Below are 20,089 nucleotides of genomic sequence, written 5' to 3'. Positions count from 1 at the left end.
GGGGTAGGACAGCTAGTTAGATCAGCAGATCTTCCTCAATTAGGCCCCAATTTCACATCAGTATTAGAGCTTCTGTGTTGCAGATATTAAATATTAATTTTGATCCATGTAAGGGGGAAATGCCTAGTCTGCTTGTGCTTCCTGTTGATTTGCATGGAAAAAATATAAAGATTAGAGAAAAAACCTGGAAAAATATTTAATTCTACTGCTCACGCAAGCATCTGAAATTTTTTAATTTGTTTTCTTGATAGATAAACTTGATTAAAATTTTCAGTATAGAAGTTTGAATCGTATAAAAAACCTGATTTATTATGTCACTACATATTTTAATGAAATTAATGTCACTGGGCATAAAATATTATCACCTACATTTGAATATGTTACTCTTTTAAAATAATGTCTATTTTCAAAAAAGGAGTGGAGTAGTAAGAGACATGGTGTTAGTAGATTCTAGAAACACCTTTTATTTTGGTAATGCTAGGCTTTTCCCATTCCCCTATTTAAAATGGTTGAATTAGATTACTATTGTCCCTCAAAGGATATTTAAACTAATCAGGAAAGAGCTTATCTACTCCCCAAAGGACCTGATAGGGTTGTCCCGTCTGCCATGTATTATTTGCAGTAGCAAAAAAAGCTTCTAGTACTACTTAACGAGAAAAGATAATGGAATCATATATATTAATGGTCAAAGCCAGAGTAAGAGCTGATGCCCCCTGAAATAAGTTCTTAATATGTCCTTTGGGAAGCATTTCCTGCACAGATGTTTTTATTAAATGTATGAGAAAAATGTACCAAGCAATACCACTTCCAGCATTAAGAGGCTCATGTGCACTTGTCATGAAGGGAAGGCCAAATCCTGAGAGCTGTGGCATCCACAGCCTACAGCTTGTACCAGATTCTTTAGAGGCAGAAGGTTTCATTCCACCCAGATAACCAGATCTGATCTCCTTGTATCTCATAAATCACAGCATTCCACTTGGTTACAGCAACATGAACCTTAATAGGTTTCTTTAACTGAAACAAGTTGCTAAACCAAACCCAATCCAATTTGCTGGTGAATGCACCGTTCCTCCTTACAGTTTCTAATGGTTAATTTAAGAAAAAGGAGCTGTATTTGTAACTTTAATTTGCTGTGCTTCAGCTTCTAGCAACTATTTCTTATTATCTATTTCTTCCTGGTATTAAGAAAACCTCTTTGTAACAAATATTTTCACAGTTATGGTCCCCAATCTTCTTCTGCATAAACATAACAGATACAGCTCTTGGAACATTGGAGGCCTAAGACCTTCTCTCCAGTCCTCAAAACATTTCTCTGGTTCTCTTTCGCAATTCTTGATGAGTCAGGGTTTATTAACAATGGACTGATTCCAAGTCTTTAAGGGAAAATAAATCTAATTCTTAAAATATATGGGTTTTTTTAGAGCAGTGCCCTCAGACTCCTACAGTACAGCCTTACCAGAACTTATTATTGTTTATGTTGACTAAACATAAATAGTTTTCCACAGGGAACAGAGTACCTAAACCAAGAATACTTTTCTCATAGTGGATGTTGCATGACGTTTGTTCAGTTCTGTTCTTTTAAAAATATTTTTGGACAGCAAAAGAACACCAAGGTTGCAAAATTAATCACTGAAAAGGTAATAGGTGTTGAAACAAAGGTTGCCTTATCCTGCTTCTCTTCCTCTCCTTGTCTGAGGGACACTTAAATCCTGCTGCTTCTCCTGGCACCAGCTGTCAGCACCACCATAGCTGTGGATCTGACACTCAGTTTTACCCTGGCCCCTTACAGAGTGTCCCCAAGAAGACCTTTCAAGACATGCTCAGGGTATATGTCTTCAGATTATTTAGTTTTCAGAATCTAATTATCTCTCCAATGGTCTTATGCGAATAAGATCTTTGAAAGGTTTTTCATGTAGCCCAACTTGAATTTTCTTAGGGACAACAAAAGGTGTATCCTTAAGTGCTACTTAAGTCAGATATTCCCCACACCAAAGCTCTTAATTCAATAATAGTTTGAAAATGTATTTATGTTGTGTCATATTGAAGCAAAGTATTTTCAGAAACATTCAGCTCTGAGCATTAGCCCAGCAGAGACAATATCTCCTGCTTTCCTAAATACAAGGAGTAATGAGTCAAAGATCTGGATCACTTGGTTCTCTCAAACTAAGAAGGTACATATTTGCAGATGTAGAGCCATAGACAACAAGAGAATTTTAACACCTGTAAAGTTTAGCATTTTATGAGTGAACTGGCAGGTAAATGAGGTTTTTCAGATTTGTGTTTTGGGTGTAGCCACTGAAGTCCTGAAAAACGTCTCAGAAATTCAGGTCTCAGAAATTCACAGAATCACCCATGTACTGAAAATTCTGGCTGTTGCAGCATGGATGATACAAGGCTTTTTACAAACCACTTGGCTTCCCACAGCTCCTTAGTCATTCATTGTAATTTCATAGGACAGTGAAAAAATGTTCTTCAGCAGGGAAACAGTTGATGGAGTCCCAGATGAAATACATAATTAGAACACCTGTAGCATATCTAGTCTGCTGATCTTTCACGGTTTGTCTCCTTCCAGATTGCAATTGGTTAGTAAAGTTGTTTTCATTTTTTTAAACATGTTTTCTACGTTGTGACAGTCACTTTGTTCTTTCCCCTCTGTTTTAGGTAAGTTTTAGTACCTTTAGCTGTCACAATAGTAGGAGTCGTCACAGAACATTTTAAGGAATTATATCAATCAATTAGTCCTGATACCCAGACAACTAGGGCTGCAGGACAGTGACCCTGGTTTGTAAAGCAGGACCAAAAAGCATGTAAAAATACGAAGTTAGACAGTGATGTATCTTTATTAATTCTATCAGTTACTTACAAAGTAATTTCTGTTACAAATAAGATTTTTAAATCAAGAATTCCAAAATTATTGAGAAGTAATGTCTAAAAATTGATGAGTAAAATTATGTATGTTATTAAGTTTCAGAACATACATTTTTCATTTGTTTGTTTAAAACATATAACTAAACAACTTATTTGGCCCCTTACTGAATATAACAAATGAGCATCCTCCTACCGAAGTCAAGGAAGAACAATTCTTGGCATCAGAAATCAGGAAACAATGGAACTGTGCAGAATGTTTCCATTCTACAAAGTTCCCCCTGTGTGGGTATGAGACTGCCCCTGTGCAGAAAGTCCTGGGATGACAAATATAGTTGTGAGGTATGCCCAAAACCATACTGCTGCTCTCACTTGGGGATTTGCAGCAGCTGCCAAGATTTCCTGCTGTAGTTTTTCCTCCAGCCCTTCAATGATGAGGGCTAGGTGAAATATGGCACACCTTTCTTTTTTTCCCCAAGCTTTTTTTCCCAGACCAACATATGACACTTCATTTTCACTGCCTTGCAAATGTCACATACATCTGTTTCTTTGTGTAGCAAATCTCAAGATTTACATAAGTAAATAGCTTTCAGCATTCTTGAAGCCACAACAATGTACAAACGTGTTTGCAACGGGTGAACTAAAATTATATTTGGCTGCCTACTGTGAAGAAAGATTTAGAAGACTGAAAATATTATTAATGATTTCAGTGTAACATCTTCATACTGAGATGATTAGGATGACAGGTTGACCTTGTATACTTAAGTTTTGCTCCCTTATTTTCAGTATGAGCTTCTCCTGAAGAAGTTTAAAGTAGGAAGAATAGAATGAAGCAGAGATGTAGTTTGCATACTGAATTTACCTAGCAGGTAGTTCAAAGGTTTTAAGAAAACTTGAATACATATGGAGGCAATACAAGGTGAAAACTTTTGCTTAGAGGAAAACATAAGTGTCAGCAGAGTCTTAGAAAATCTGTGTATTAGTTTCAAGGTTCTCAATTCTGATCAGGTCCTGGAGTTTTATCCTGGTGATAGTTTATCCCTGTGATTGCCTGGTGTCACCTGCTGTAACTGTGCTACTGCCAGGCTGGTTATGTGGCAGTCTTGGACTTGGTGTGATGAGACAGGAGATGAGTGTGCATATGCAGATAACCTGGCTGGTGTTGCAGCCTGAGATTATCTGTGTTACCCCTCTGCTTCTCTGGTTGGGGTAGAAAGAGGACAATCAACCAGTTCCTTTTCTAGTGCTTTCTGTGTCCTTATCTGAACTGGAGTGCCTTCATCCATCTGCAGAAATGATGGAGAGCCAAGGTGTCCCGTGGGGAGGAAATTGTTTTGAGATATCCCAGACTCCTCCAATGGTGTGTTTTCATGAAGTGATTACTGAAGACACTTGATTCTTACTCAAAACCTGTTGTGATTTTATTTGGCAATGTATATATACCTTCATATTTGGACATGGAGAAAAAGAACCTTGAAACTATACGTGTAAACATACAGTATCACTTGTGTAAATCTTTCTTACTGAGGGAAATATCCACTGCTACCTGACCATGGCATTTTTCCTCCTGCCTTTCCAGCATCTGTCTGTTGCTTTTTTATCTGTTCCTCAGACAGTTAATTTAAGAGATGATGCCTTTAATAGTGCTCAAGAAGGCACCTGTCACATATGGGACACTGCTAGGTATAGCACATAATGACGATAATCAACCCCAGAACTGAACTGATGTGATAGTAAACGTGAAGTCTATAGATTCCCAGTTCCTCTAAATCCTGTCAGTTATCTTTAAGTAGAAGTACTGAACTGTAAAAAGAGCATAAAAAGATCTTCCTGTGATAGCTGCAAAATGGAAATAAATGCCTGGCTATTAAAAAGAATAGGTGTCTAATATCCAAATTATTTCAAGGCTATGAAAAAAAAATTGCATAAAATCTGTTTACAAGTTCACTTCAGCAAGACTCTTATTTAGACTCATGGTTCTTATCAGTGCCATATATACTTAAATACAGGCAAAGGTGACCCTCTTATGATTTTGCTGGTTATTATTTTCAGTTGGCTTTTAATTAACATAGCCCTTTACTTAAACACTTTGTAAAAATAGAAATCTTTGAAAAAACTTGAAAGATTTCAGAGGGAATAAATATATTGTTCTTCTAGTTCAGCCTATAACATAATGTTCAAACCACTGGATTAAAAGCAGTAGGTATCACAGGTCAACTGCACTCGCTAATCACTGCCTCAACAAAAGAGATTGACTTTGTTGCTGGCTGGCTGCAGTAAGAATAGTAAATTACTTCATAGACTTTATATTTATTCAGTTCACAGCTTGATCACTACTGTTTCACCTTTCCTCTGAAGAACAGTAATGCTCTTCGCTTTGTCCAGGAAATAGAAATTGCTCATGGAATCCCCTAACTATTTGTTTTAAGTGAATGAGCAATACAGCTTATGCCCACTGGCTCCTGAAATGAAGCACTGTCATAATATGAATATTTATACTGAAAACTCAGGGGGGGGATAGGGAATTTTTGGTTGTGGGTTTTTTTTTTTGGTTGTCTTTGAGCCAGCCTCTGACAGATGATTGTGCTGCTTTATGCATTACAGTTTCAGTACTTTGTTATCTGTGAAGACTGCCATAACTTTGCAGGTAGAACTGCAGGCAGGCATCTTGTGAAAGATGAGCCTCCTGGGATATTGATTGCATTACCATGCTAAACAAAATTGCTGTAACAAAAATGTTTACCCAAACCTCTGTAGAAAAGGGTAACGTTCATTCAAATGCATTTTCAAAGGGAATCTTCTAAAATGGACCTAAATATGTCTTTGAAGTAACTAAGTATACAGATATAAGATGAAAAATAAGTGCTTTTTGACATATTGTTTCACGTTCAAGCTGTAGAGTTTTAATTTTATTAAGAATGAAAGTGATGTCTTAAATACTTATTCACACCAATATGTCTTTGTGCCAAGAGGTCAAGTCTTTATATCTAGAGTCAGGTTTGGAAAGACAGATTTGGAGAAAAAATTGGGCCTGCAGCAAAGAACTACAGTGCTGAGGCTGTGGGACTGAGTTTCTGCAGAAGGTACATGGAGGTCTGGATGTATTCTTGTTGGAGCAAATACCCTTGTCCATTGATGTCATTGCTTTGGGCTCCCAAATGTCTTAGAAAAGAAAAAGACTGCCTCAAACATGAGCTACACACGAGTCTGCAACACCAAGTTATGTAGCTGCTAGTACATCCTTTTGTAGCAAATCACTAGATAAAAGTAAGTTTAAATACATTGCTTTGTGGTGAGTGTATCTTCTCTAGCTCTTAACCTAATAACTCTTGAGTTATAATTTGAATTGATTATCATCATCTAGCTATGTGAGCTGACTGTCTTGTAATGAGGAAGAAATGGCTTTAGTTTAGAACTCTTCTAGCTCACAAAATGGGTTTTGAAAGGTACTGAATCCTTGCCTGAGTACAGATTTCAGATCCTGTTAATAGCAAAATATACTGCTATTAAACAATGAAATCAAACGTGTTTGATAATCCTTTGTAAATCACTGGCAAAAAAAAAATGAAAGTACAACATACTACTGTTAATTTAAGCCAGAGTTTCCAAAACTATGTCATGCATACAATAGCATTTAAATGAGTGTGTTCTAGACACACAATTAAGTTGGTTGGGGTGCAGCTAATGAAATACAAGCACTGCTTTTCACATAAATCCTCCTGAGCATTAAAACTGCTATATATTATTGTGCTTAAGACAAGGTCTTGAAGTACAGGAGGTGGTGTTATTGTCAGTTACTTTCAAATGTAGGAAAGCATAATATTGCTATAAAATGTTAAAGATACTTTGAATCAGATGTGATAAAAGACAAGCTTTTCAATTAGCTATTATTTTAAATGATAAATTATAGCATATCACTCTTCCAAAATAAGCAAGTAATAGCCATTCATTAAACTGTCATGTGTCATTATGATTGGGTTTTTTGTGCTTTTTGATAAAAAGTACCTTTTCAGCAATTTTCCTTTCTAAAGAGGTTTCTCTGCCTTGATATTTTGTTCTCCCAGGGTTCTGACTGATTGGCCTATGAGTCACATTAAATTCATGTGTTTGGTAGTGAGAAGGTCTGAAGTTTGCATCCTTTTGCAGTAGAGGCTAGGTAGAAATAACACCTAAACAAGCAGCATTATCTTAGAAAGGGCTAATTTTTGGAGAACCAGGGACTGTTACATTGTGGAAGAGACAGCTAATACTTGAATGGAAAAGAATAGAGCTTAAAACAGGTTCAGGTGTACCTGGCCTGGGGTATTACCTCCTTGATGCTGACAGACAGCATAGCAGAGGACTTGGGCATTTACCACATGCATCTGTAGTACATGAACCAAAAGCTGGAATCATTTTATGTGGCAGTGAATAAACGTGTATTTATTTATATATCTCTTTATAAAGACAGAGAGATAGATATGCTTGTATTTAAGTGGTTTTTAAGAATGATGTGGGACACATCATACCACAATGAATATTTATACTGTGATTCCTGTACTTTCTCAGGGATCATGAATAACTCCAGCCTAATAAAAGCATGCCAAAGGAGAGAGAGGTGTCCTTGGAGGACAGAGGCAGACCTGCACGTGCCTCTGTGTGGTCCTGGGTGGGCTCTCTCCTGCAGGGCATAGGAGTGCTGAGGCAGAGAGGAGCTGCTGTGTGGAATCCTGTACCTTACTGATGTTGTGTCTTTACAAGGGAGTCCAGATGTTCTTGCTTAAAGTCTGTCTCTGAAAGCCACCCCCTTTTCCCTAGAGTGGTGATAACCATAGCCAATAAAAAACGTTGTCTAAAGGGAAATGGGAGACTTAGTACTCTCTGGGTGGGAAGGAAAAGTAATCTGTAAAATGTTTCCATGGTAGTGGTTTTCTATCTCTTTTCCAGGCCTTCAGTATATTCCAGTTTAGTAATACTTATTATCTGCTTCTACTTCTTCATTTCTTCAACTAATGTGCATTAAAAATGTTCACTTATCCACTTTGGCTCAATGGAGCTTTATACACCACATGTATTTCTGGTAAAGGCTGAACTTATGTTTGTATTACTTCAGGTTTTCAATTAACCTTGCTTCCACGTGTTTCACAGCATTAAGAGTAGTTTAGTGTTGAACAGAACTCACGAGTCCTCACGCCTCCTCTCCTTTCCTCATAAAACATTAAAATGCAGCTTTTGTATGCTGTATGAAACCTTATGATGTCTGAGTTACATAACCAATTTGATATTGGATATATGTTATTTCAAGGAAATAACACCAGTGGTAGTTTTTCCAGTGTTTTACTCCACTGTTAGATGTGGAAGCAAATGTTGCTACACTGAGCTGTGTTCCTTCTTAGTGAAGCATGAACATCAGTTTTTATTCCAGGTGGATAAATAGATGCAGTTTTTTGATGGATGTATATACATCTAGAGAAATAAAAGTTATTATTTTTATTTTGCAAAATTCTGTTAAACTCAGTGCATTTACATGGACATAGATGAAAAATGGATTCATGAAGGAAAACAAATGTGAGAAATCTCATTCTAAATTGATATATTTGCTGCTACTGGATTTCTTCTGTTGTGTCATGAAAATACACAGACTAATCTAACAATGTGTAAATTAATGAGTATTTCATGGTAATCCATTCAGACAAGTTGACTACAATAAGATTGAAATTAAGCATTGGGTGCATAGTGAATTTTAGGGCATTACCCATTCAACTATTAGTTACTCTCTCTTATCTCTAAGCTTTTGGAAGTGCTTGTCAATGTTTGCTTGAGATTAATGTTCCTCTTGCTAAGGTCTTGTGCTTGATACCATCTGCAGCACACTACTTACCAAGCTGGAGCCATGGGTACCATCACAGACCCTTGTGATTTGCAATATAAATTTCATCTTTAGGGAATCACCTATTCTGTTCTCTCAGCTAATTGTTCCCCTCTGAATGCACATTTGGATGTCACTTGAGAATATCTTTCTTAAAACTTTTTTCATTTAAATTTTTGATTTTTTTTTCTCATTCTCACTCCTTTAGTCTCAACTCCTGACTTTGCCAAAACAATGTAAAATTTCATATGACTTGTTAATAAGAAAATACCTTCACTTGAAAAAAAAAAAGAAATCCATTCTCAGTGTCTTACAACAGTTTCCTTTCTCTAAGCTTTCTGGTCCATAACTGCCCATGTTATCCCCAAGTTCTCCTTGCTTCCCAGGACTATAAATTTGCCTTATATAAATCATAGCCTTAGCTTTCTCATACATTGTATCAACCATTTGTCTGACAACATTTTGAGGGACTTGCTGCTGCCTCCAGTCAAAACTCTATGTGCTGAAAACCTTCTGCTTTACCAGAAATGTGATAGGATTGATGGTATGCATCTTTCTATCCCTAGAGTGGACTTGACCATGAAACAAATGGAAATCTGAACCCAAATTATCAACTGGTCATGTCCTCACACTGAAATACATCCCATGAATATGAAATATTTCATATGGTTTTCTTCAAAGTACAAATCATAGTATTTTTCTGAGATAAAAAGCATAGTGGAACAAATATGCCTATATTTTTTAGCCAGTTCAGGTGTCATGTCTGAATATAAACCAGGTATTCAGAGACCTTTTATGGATTTGCAATCATTTTTGAAGTGCTGGAACTTCATGGTATATTAAATTCATCCACTTGTCAAGTTCTACTTACCTGTGACAGACATCATGAGAGCTTAAATAAAGACCCACTTATGACTTGGTCTACCAAGGGTGGAAAATGCCCAGTGACTTCTTTATTGTCTCTCCTCCCCTGGTCTCCTTGCACAAAAGCAAGTGATGTTCTTGAATTGATTGAATTCAGCATCTGCCTCCTCTCTGAATCTCTCAAAGCCATCAAGACCACTGTTCTTATAGATACTTTCTCTGCTTCTTGCTTTGTGCAACAAGGCATTTCTAGCAGAAACTCTGTGACCAAGCTGACTTCCTCCACGGCACATGCCTAGCTACTGTAATTGAAATCCTCACCCACAGACCTGATCTCCTCTTCACCACCTTTGACTCATTCCTCAAGGCCTGTTTCTTTTTCTGAGAAGGATCTTGACAATTTCTTCCCAATGAGAATTAACAAACGTATGATCTTCATCTCCCTAACTGCTCCCCTCACTGATTGCTGTTTCTGAAAGTCCTCTAGCCCATCACAAGTTATAAAGTTTGCCAACTGCTGTCCTCTGATCATCCACTTCATGCATTCCCTACCTTTTCCCTTTTTTCCTCCAGTCTCACTCTCATCTTTTCTTGCAAATTTTCAAGCTTGCCTTAGCCTTTCACTTATTCAAAATATCCCAGTGTTTACCCAACCTGTTCTTCTAAGAAGCTCTTGACCCTGAATGCATGGAGCACACTACAGTCATTGCCATCTAATTCCCACTCTTTGTAGTCAATGGGAACTGCTCAAATCAGTCTGTACTAACTTTCTCCATTCTAATCAGAGCTGATACTCCACCTCTGGCCATGTGAGCTGATCTGCTGTTTTAGCTTTGATAATGATATTGCAATGCTCTCCTCTTTTGGCTTCCATAGCACTGTCCTTTTTTCCATATTGTCTTTGGTGAATCTCCCTTCTCATGTCTCCAGTTGTAGGAGATTACAGAGAAGCCAAATATCATTTTACCCAACTTAAATAATGCTGTTAGAAAAGATGTTTTCTTAGTTTCTTTTTTTTTTTGGACATATTACTTTCTGACCATTTTTCTCAGGTGATATGTGACTCTCCTTTCTCTCTTTTAGGAAGTTCATTTGTTCTTTCTCTGCTCTGTCTCACTTTCCTCCTCTGCTCTGTTTTTTAAGGCAGCACTTCTGTGCTTTCTTCAGAACTCTTCAAGCACTTCTGTGAAACTGGTTCTTGAAATCTCTCCTCAAAATGTGCCTGTACCAGGTTGTCTATAAAAAATACTACTTGTCATAATGGCTATTATAGTCTTTTTTTTCTTTTACTTCATACTGACCTATTGCCTTTCGTCCTCAGTCCAGTGTACAAATTCTTAGGAGTGTTTTCCACTGTGCATTCAGCTGGAGCTAAGCCTGTGAAGTCCTGGTCCATGAGTAGAACTCAGAGGTGCTGTGCTAGAGTAAACAGCACTGAAGGGAACAGTAAAGGCCAGGAGGAGTTGAAGTCATGGCTATATCCCTGCAGAATGGACCTGGCACACTATTCTAACAGTTAATATTTTTGGCAAAAACACAGATATGGAAACTATGTCCATGTCCAGATGTGCACACAGAGAGCTGCCAAAGCAGAGTAGTATACACTGTAACATACGCTGTTTTCCCCAATAACATACGAAGAGATGCTAGTCCTTACCTTGGAAAAAGTGAAACACTGAGTAAACTCTGGGATCAGCAGCTATGGTTCTGGGGTGCTAAACCAGCTAAGTCATTCCCTCCAGCACCCTTTTGTTGTAATCTCCCTCCAAAGATATTAAAAATACAGAAACCTTGGCCAGGTTGTGGTTGATCTAATTTATAAAACATTTTCTGGGTATTAAAAGCTAGGGCAATGCACTAGTAGTTTTTAAATTGTGTTAAATATACTGTAAACTCCCAGAAAGAACCTTTCATTGAAGATTATTGTATGAAGATTTGAAGATTAAAGTATCTAGATTAAAGATTAATGTGAAGTGCACTGGGAAATTGTTTGATGTATAAGGAGCTATATAGTATATTTATCGTGCACTTTTCAAAACTGCCTGAGGGAATTAGACACCCAGTTCTCTACTTGTCTTTGAAAATCTCACTCTAAGGAATTTGTTTTTATATAGTGAAAATGGTAATATTTTCAGTGGGAGCTTGAGTAAAAGAGGAAAGGAGAGATGTGGAGACCCTCTGTATTCGTCTAGGGCTTGATGTTAGCTCTTTGCACTTTTTTCTTGTTTTGAATTTGCTCTGTTATTGTACAGAGGCAGCTTGGATTTGAGTGCTATAAGATCATAAAGCTGGCCTGACCCAAGAACATTTCTCCACCTGCCTATATATTTCTTGTCATCAATTCCATTTCTTTGCTTTCACTTTAAAATAGTTTTCATGTTCTCGTAAACAGAAGTAATTTGAGTAATGTATAAAATAACCATGCAAACATGAATGAAACAAATGTATATATGTACATAATGGTATTTACAGTATAGTATGCAAATTTATGCAAAAATAAGTATGCTATACGTGTATTTTGTAAAATAATCCTCTTGCTAGAGTTTTTCTCAGTCGTTTTTCTGTCTGGAAATTGCAATACTTTAATGCAAGAAACGTTCCACATATGGTAGAAATTACAAGTTTGCTTGTCCCTGAAGTGCTGCAATACAAATAAGCTGTTAAATGCCAACTCTGAATGTTATTTTTCAGATGTTAAGAGAGATAATCCTGTACTAAAACTATTAGGAGGCAAATTTATTTGAACTTCAAAACCCCTTTGATCTGAAAGGAAAATGAACTGTGCATGAGCGTACACTTCGTTAATTTAGGGTTGGCCAATTGTGTGCGTTGTTGTTTGTTTGCTTTTTTCCAGGAGGCGTCTTTCTATTGAAGTTTATTAAAACTTACTGCAATTTACTGTTACGTATTTTTCTGGTAAACGCTGTTGGGTTACTTTCATGAAAGGAGAGTTTCTCTATAGAAAGTACCCTGTGGGAATTGGTATTCAGGTTCACAGTCACTTGAAAAGTCAATGTGCAGGTGTGTTGTGTCCAGATCTATTGTAGTGGTCTTATCATTAAACCTGCAGTAGGCATTTATAAAGTAAGGCTTAAATGGGTACTGGGAAAGTGTGATTAAAAATAATCATCTGTCTGATGAATATTTTCCTCTGACTTTTGGCAGGGTAACCCATCTGAATTCGTGCCAGACTTTACAGAAACACTGATGCCAGAAATTTAAGGATCTTCACGTTCACTCTCAGTGGTAAGTCTAAAGATGCCATAGTAAATCACATTAGAATATTACTGTTTTCTGTAATGTTACACTGAAACTGAATCTGTGTGAAAAATGAAGTACTTTCCCTTGACCAGTACAATGATAGAAAGATATAAGAGCATATATTGATCTGCAAGAGATTGAGCTCAGGACACAAGTTGGAGCAATTTTTGTCTAACTAAAATCAAATGGCCTTTTTTACTGTCCTCTCTGCTAATGTAACTGCTCTTGGAAGGTTTGACATTGTTCGTTTTGAAGAATGTAACCATAGGGCAGACTCCAAAGGGAAAGTAAAATGCACAAAAAGGAAATTCAGTAGCTTCTTCTTGCTGAAAATTCAGCAATAAGTTGTGAAATTACAGATTATTTTCTCTTCTGATGCTTTCTTTGTTGTAACTAGTCTGGTTGCTCAAACCTTGAGTCAGATTTTCAAACACTGCTGTGGAGAACTTGTGAAGTGATGTAATCTATGTGCATCTTGAAGCGCAGAATTTCTGCTGCAGAGATAAATTCTCCTCTTTTGTAAAAGAAAAAGGGAGGAGGGAATATCTGAATCCTGCCATACTTGTACATCATTTGGGATGCACTTTCTGTGGTAGTTAGGTAGTGTGGAACAGTTCTTTAAGAGGAACTCATGTTGGTGCGTAAGTGTTCAGCTTTTTCAGGAAGAAAGACCTGACTTTTAGATTATAATATTGTTTGTGATAATATTGCGGTCAAAATTATTCTCACTGTTATGCCATATACCTTGTTGAGTATTTTGGGACCTGGGGAAGTAGGAAGCATTGAGAGGAAACCACTGCCTGCTCTACTCCTCCACTTAGCATCGACTGATGGCCACTGACAGAGGCAGGATTTAGCCCTTTGACCTCCCCCCGGCCAGTCATGCTCATGCTGCTTTTAGATCACTGGGACAGAGATGTCAAGTGCCGCCACTTCCCAGTCCTGCCAGTTGCAGGCTATTGAAGTATATATCTTTTTGAATTAAATTACACCACAGAAGCTAGAACTCTTCTGACATGGAAACAAAACCTGTATTCAGAATTCCTCTAGCAATTTATTGTCATTAACCAAGTAGTTCAATAAAATCTCTGCTTCAGTTTAAAGATGTATTAAACAACAATGGCATTCCTATTCAGTCATGTTCTTTTCATACAAAAAATGAGCATAATACTGTGTTATCATGAATCCTCAAGACAGATTACATTTCATTATTGCTGGGTGACTTTTATAATGTGGGAATGTGTTTCTAATAAAGGGCAGTATCTCCCTTAGAGCATACTGTTCTAGCAATGTTCTTTATTAGAAATAAAAGAATACAGCATTCATATCATGTTACTTGATCACATAACCAGTATGCAGAACAACAAATTATCAAGGCAGTTTGTAAGGAAATAATATGATACTAACAGCACTATTCTTAACTTTTCAAATTGTTATTTGACACTACCAAATTCTATAAGCACCATGACTTAGAGAGCTGAAAGTCAATGCTACTTTGACAGACAGAATCCATGGAAGCCAGAAGTGACTGGTACTAAACTACTAGATCTTTTTCCCATGAAAGAAAGAAGACAGCAATGATCTAGCAAAGGAAAACAAGAGAGCCTCATTTGTTGTGTCTTAACTGAGGCAAATGAAAATCCATTGTAAGTCATCTGAGGCTCAACCCTGTGACAAAACTCCCATTCACTTCAGCAAGAGCCTCTCGGATAATGGACATTTAAGCACTAAAAATATATAACTGGGTTAGATAAAGTCCTTTAGGGTCTAGGAGAAAAATTTGACCAACGAGAAATACATACAGGGAGAGAGAAAGAGAAACTTCCATATTCATATTATCAGTAAATACACAGCATATGCCTCTGAATAATAATGACCTTCAGGGCATACAGATGACCAGCTCACTTGTTTAACTGTTGCAGAGTTTAAAAATAGTTCAATATTCTGTGCAATTAAGGGAAAGTGTTTATATGCACATGTGTGTTAAAATGAGGAAAAAAGACAGTGTTCCGTTTTACTGCATTTCTTTATTTGACCATCCCTTCACACTTCATTTCAGCCTTTATATGGGTTTTGTGTTCAAATTTTATTATATTTTCTTCAGGCAAGAAAGATTTTCAATGAGAAGTTGATGAATGTCCATATTAAATTGGATCCCCTTTTTTAATTAAGTTCATCTAAATTTAATTTTGCAATTTTACTTCAGTAAACTCATCTAACTCCAGATGTTGAATGCACTTTTTCTATTCCTTCTCTCACATAATTTTACCTGTAAAAGATTTATGACTTAGAGAGGCATTTCTGAATACTTTTGAGTGTTTCCAGCATGTGTTTCATGGATGGCTAGTACACATGACCAGTTAGCATCCAAAAATACCGCTCCACACCCAGGCTTTCTTACAATAGGTTGTTACTTTTTTTATTAGCTCAAACTTTAAACAAATCAGCAGTTTTTAAAAAAGCATTATCAAAGCATTTCAAATGATGAGGGGCACTGTGTTCTATAGAGATTTTGAAGCTGAGAGAGAAGTCTTCAGAAGCTACAGAAATCCATAAGAAAAAATATAACTAAGAACAATTCACTTTGATTAAAGAAAACCCCAAACAATTTGCAGGGGTTTGGACCCTTTTCTTTCATTACAACTGCAGTGGTGAATTGTTTGGAGCTGTCAGCATGTTATTTGAACTTTGTAAATGTGAGAAACATATACTGAAGTGCTTATTGGTCTTTAAGATTTCAAAATACTTTCACTAATGTCTCTAACATGAGCAATGACATTGCAGATTAACTATCCCTGCATACTTTTCATATTCTGTCATGACTTCTGGATCAGTGTGAATGGCTCTTATTTTAAGAGTTACCCGGAATTAGCTCCTTAAATCTGGACATATTTAATAACTTTGTATGTGACACATATGAGGCATTGTATCATGAAGGTTCTGGTTCTCATCAAAGAAACAGATACCCCATTTAATCTTTCCGATAATATTAAAAAGAGAATAGTCTGATTGTAAACAAAAATATGGTTATATTCTTTATTTTTTTCTTCACAATGAAATCACTTTCCTCAGGATTTTTTGCTAATGTAAGCCTTTTGATATATTAATTTGGGTTATATTAATTAATTATTTGGGATCTATTAATTTGAAACATTTAATAATAAATCAAATTTTAAACATTAGTGTCAATTCAAGGCTCATAGGATGCAAAGTGCTGTGAACATGACTGGCAATCTGTTACTCAAGGTTTGTTTGGAGGTTTCTTCAGAACAAGTAGAGTTACCACTACCAAGCATAAGCAATGCTAATATGAATCAACCTCTCTGTTTTCTCTTTTTATATTCCTACAAGCCCCCATAACACAATTTGGCAGTTACTAAAGATTCTGAAGAGGTGTTGTTAGTCCATGTGTTAGGAAAGGGAAGGAATAAGTGACCCAGCTGAGAGATGTCAGTGCCAGGGCAGGCTGCAGAGCAGTGTCTCCGATGACTTCCAGTGGCAGTGGAAGAAATCAGTTGGGGGGAGCATCCTCAGTCAGGGCAAGACCATAAGCCCTGGAAATTTGGCTCTTCTTTCGTGCTCAGGTCATGTCTTTCTAGTGAAAGATGACCTTCTAGAGAAAATCTCACTTCTGTGAGAGTTAGACTTGGGCATCTTTCTCATAACACATTTTACTACCTTTATATTAATTCATCTGTGTTTCCTAAAAGGACCTTTTTCCATTCATCAATTGCAGGTGTGATTTTTCCGTAATTTTAATTTTCCCCAGAATTCTTAGTGATGCTGGGCTAGAGTAACTGCAATACATAATGCAAAGCAAGTATGCACTTCTCTCTTTTGTCAAAGAGACTTGAGTAGCTCATTTAATTTCTAGCAAAAGAAAGAAACTTAACAATCCTCCATTGGGTGAAATGCTTCTGAGCTTTAAAGGCTTCCTGTGGGAGTCTGCATGGCACCCAAAGAAGGAACCACTTTGAAATTACAAAATGACACATTTTATGTTATTGTTAAATTGTTGAGATTTTCTATATATTTGCTGAGATCGTAACCATGCAGGGTGTTTTCAAAGACACTAACTAGAGAAGGATATGTTAAACCTCCATGGTCTTAAGAATTCCTAATGACTGCCTGCCAATACGGCTGAATCCTGCAGGGTAATGGGGGGAATGCCTACCATGTAAATATAAAGGGGGTTATTTAGGAGACCCAGTGAGCTGTGAATTATTGCCTAGGTTGTCACAAAAAAAAAAAAAAAAGGAAAATGAGTTGTGAAGAGGAAAGAACGTGTACTGAGTTCTGAATAGCTCTGTAAGACTTTTCCTGAGATAGATGGGGAAACTTATATACACTCTCTGCAAAAAGAGATATCTGTTCTGTCAGATTGCAGATGCACCAACCACCTAGACTACGATGCAAATCCCATTAAAGAAACAAAACTGGGTTATTTTTATGCCTGACAAATGCATGGATCAGAAGAAAATAATAGTTGTTCAATAACTCAATTTAAGATCTGTATTGATCTGGTTTCTGGTGAAGTCAGTGGGAATGTTTCCACTGCATTTAATGGGACTTGGGCTGGACCCTTGGGGAGTTAAAGAGTTAAGAGCTGGATTGACAGGAAAGGTAGTAGGGGTCACCTTCCAAGCCTGTGTGTGTTGTGATCATTAGCACAAAACAATTGAAATCATAAATGCGGAAATACTTCTAAAAAATTTGTCACTTTATGTGCTAAAGCTCATAATCCATATCCCAAATGGATAATCTGAAAATCTATATTGTGTACTTAAATAAGATTACATACATGCAAACACTTTTTTTAATAGGAAGAATTTCACCTAAATTGTGAAGCTCAGCTTTCTGTTCCCTTCAGGCACTTCATCATAACTGAGGCAAAAAAAACCTAGGGTAGTAAGATCTAAACAAAATGTTGTTTGTATTATACGGAATTCATACAATCTCTATTTTTTGTTCCATTATATTGTGACAGGAACTTACTTGCTCTCAGCATTGTATCTCTTTAAATGGAACCTGTGAGTTTATAAGTATGGTGTCAGAAAGAGCACAGGAAATTAAAGAAACTCATGACAGCTGTGTTAATTTTTTTATAGCTGGTTCATTTAAGCAGATCTAGCTGGATATCTTGATTTTCAAAATTGAAGCTTTTTCATTTTTAAATCCTGCTTTCAGTATAATAAATAAAATTTTATACAAGCAAAGACTAAGTAAAAGGGGAAGACTAAGACCACAGGAGTGCTCAGACTATAGAAAACCATATTTTTCAGGGGGTTGGTCTTCTTTTTCAATGAAAAGAAGTTTGAGCTTTTATCGCTGAAAATGAACAGCTGAAATTAACAGGAAAAGTAAATGTTTTTATATCTACATCTGAAGGTGGAGTAGAATTGTTAAGGACTTTCTCTGCTGAGCTGAGTGGTTCTAAATTAAATGATTTGTTTTTCAAATGAATAAGATTTTCTTATCAGTCAGCTTACATGTAATCAACTTAAATGCAGTTTTAGAAAGAGATGAGCCATGTCACTGTAATTCCCAGGATGAGAAATGAATACCTGATGAACTTCATTCTTCCAGGATAAAAAAAAAAGCATTACCTTTTTTCCTGGCGATTCTGTTAAGTAGCAGTTATGGTGTGGGTTCTGTGCAGGGCTAAGAGTTGGACTCAATGATCCTTGTGGGTCCCTTCCAACTCAGCATATTCTGTGATTGTTGTTATACAGAGAATATTCTCCATACAATATATAAGCATACTTACTCTTCTTGTACTGTAATTTCATTAGTAGTGAAATATCCCCAAATATGTTGAAGTTTTTGCCAAGAAAACTGTTTAAGAACACCAACATTTAATTAAAGATGACAAATTAGGCTAGCCAGAAGGTTTTTGAACAAAACCAATGGTATTCAAATGTGAATTATGCACATGTACTTTGGACCATTGCCTTATTTTTGTTAGGTTTCACCTGACAAAGGTAAATGTGAAACCAGGTAGGCTGAAAGTAAACCCAGGCCCCAGAGAGGAGGGATCTATGGTAGTAAGACAGTGACGTAGTACAGAGAATTTGGCATTAAGTTGAATTTAATTTCCTCCAAATAGACTGTGAGATGACAAAGTCTGTGAGAGATCTTGGAAGGGATGTAGGCAGCTCTTTGGGTACCTTCTATGCAGTGTAGGTTAGTCCTTTACTGTTAAAAGAAGAGTAAAATATGGTGTTTGGAAAAGAGTATAAAAGGCAGATCAGTAAGAAATCTTACATGACACTATGTTGCTTCATGGCTGTGTGTTACATGTGCAGGTAGGATCTCTTCAAAAACAATTCCCTCTTTTTATGAAGGTCTGAGCTAATGGCCCACTGGATCTCCATATTATGGAGTGATGGGATGATACTCTATTCCATAAAAATGGAATCATTCTTCATTCATGAGAATTAATAATACACAATAAACTCATTAACTAATTTCTTTTTTTTTCATACTAAATGTCCATAGTCAAAGTGCAAACAATAAATAGTAATTAAAACATAAACAAAACCAAACAAAGAAACAAGAAAAAAAAAACCCAAAACACAAAAACCCTACTGGTCCTCCAATTGTATCTGTTACATGCTAGTGCAGAATTACTAATGAGAATATGTTTAGGTATAAATAAATCTTTTATCCTCATTATAACTCCACTGTGTTCGTACAGTGAAGTCATCCACACAGAGCTGATTATGGGTTGAAAGCCTCAATAGCCTCTTTTATTTATAATAAATATTGCATACTAATGTTAACAATGTCATTGTGCTATGTCTCAATAGAGGATTATGACTTCATGTAATGTTAGCTTGATGTCTCTTGTCTCCTGTAATGGAGTCAATTTTCCTTACAAAGGAGATGAGAATCACTTATTCACAAATCTTGTAACAAATTTTCTATGTGCATACTATGCTAACCCAATATTAAGGTGGCACAATGAAGCTCAAACCAGGAAACAGATTTGAAGTTCAGTGCTTGATCTTAATTTACCTGTGTTGCATGCACTCAAATGCACTTTAAAGTTAGAAATCTGTATTTCCCCCCAATTATTTGAAGTGTGAGTAACTGCATTTTCAGGTGTAATTCCACAAATAGGTACGTGGAATATTCCTAAAATGTGCATGACTATAAGTAACATAATCAAGAAAATGATTTTGTGGCACACAGCTAGTGCAAAGAAAGGATAAGATGTATTTATATTAATGAGCAAAGAGTAAAGCAATC

At 36.5% G+C, this 20,089-nt stretch overlaps 1 protein-coding gene across 8 annotated transcripts in view; it reads left to right on the top strand.

Annotated features, from left to right (window-relative positions):
* SEMA6D (semaphorin 6D) overlaps window positions 1–20,089 on the top strand; it is a 216,454-nt gene that overhangs the window by 71,870 nt on the left and 124,495 nt on the right. For all 8 annotated transcript variants that reach the window (XM_027644190.1, XM_027644201.1, XM_027644197.1 and 5 more), the window contains one exon: window positions 12,743–12,823. The gene's annotated coding sequence lies outside the window, so the exon portion shown is untranslated. Of the gene's footprint in view, window positions 1–12,742; window positions 12,824–20,089 lie in introns of those variants that run through there.

Source organism: Corapipo altera, unplaced genomic scaffold (genome assembly GCF_003945725.1).
Source record: "Corapipo altera isolate COAL_440 unplaced genomic scaffold, ASM394572v1 50, whole genome shotgun sequence".
Lineage (NCBI taxonomy): Eukaryota > Metazoa > Chordata > Aves > Passeriformes > Pipridae > Corapipo > Corapipo altera.
Note: the sequence above shows the minus strand (reverse complement) of the source record. Positions and strands in the feature narration are given on the sequence as shown.